The sequence below is a fragment of the Hippocampus zosterae genome, unplaced genomic scaffold (genome assembly GCF_025434085.1).
Source record: "Hippocampus zosterae strain Florida unplaced genomic scaffold, ASM2543408v3 HiC_scaffold_409, whole genome shotgun sequence".
NCBI classification, from domain to species: domain Eukaryota; kingdom Metazoa; phylum Chordata; class Actinopteri; order Syngnathiformes; family Syngnathidae; genus Hippocampus; species Hippocampus zosterae.
The window spans coordinates 10,215-11,191 of record NW_026262939.1 but is presented as its reverse complement, the minus strand read 5'-3'; positions in this window follow the sequence as shown (position 1 = coordinate 11,191).

The following is a 977-nucleotide window of genomic DNA, read 5'->3' as shown; positions in this document are numbered from 1 at the left end:
TCCCATTCCAGTGACAAAGCTGCTGAATGAGGAGTCCACTCCGTCGAAAGGGTTCTTCGAGCCGAAAGGTAGGCAGTTGCCAATGAGGGGGTCGATCCCGTATCGGTCCGCGAAACTGTTAAAGTATGTTTGGTTGTTAAGGATGTCGTTGTAGACCGAGCAGAACTGGCCAGTCGCAGGCACTCCTATGGCGAAGATGAGCAGCAGCAGGTAGAGCAGCAGGTTGGCCGCGGCCATCAGAGTCATTGGCCACCCGAAGTCTACGGTCTCGCTAGGGAAAATATTTATGATTGATGCGAGTTTGTAGCCCAGCCACAGCAGCAGCAGGAAAGTTAGCCCTGTGAACACATAGAGCACGATCAGTACGCCAAGCCGGGACCTGTCCGCCAGCCCGAACCCGCTCTCCAGCTAGGAGACTGACTCCTCGTAGTCCGTTGAGGCTGTAGAGGCTGATGACCCGGCCGCCGCCTCGATCTTGGGCTGCGTGGGGAGCAAAGCCGTAAGAGCCGTCGCCTCGCTAATAAGCGTATCGCCCTCCGAAATGTAGAAGGACATCGTGCTGTCCAGCGAATCGTCGAGCTGTCCAAGAATCTTCGTTGAGTCGGTCGCAGGCCCTAGGTAACCGTTCTGGAAGCTGGAGATCTCGGCCTGCCCGTTGACCGTGTAGACCGGGTTGGTCGCAGTACCGTAAAGTGCAGCCACTGCTGCCAGCTCGGTGCTGCGGGCAGTCTTCATAGGCGTGGTCTGTCCAGTCAGCAAGGCTTGGGCCTGGACGATCGGGCTGTCGAACTTGTCTTTGTTGAGATTGACGTAGTGAAGTATGTTGTCGATCCCCGCGAAGTAGCTAGTCCGGGAGGGCGAATAGGTGCCATTGACCAGCCCCGCGAAGGTCAGGTAGAAGCCGCAAATTCCATTGCTGGCACGCTCCGCGGTTGAGGAAGCGCGGATGAGAATAAGGAAACAGCAGATCAGGGCGG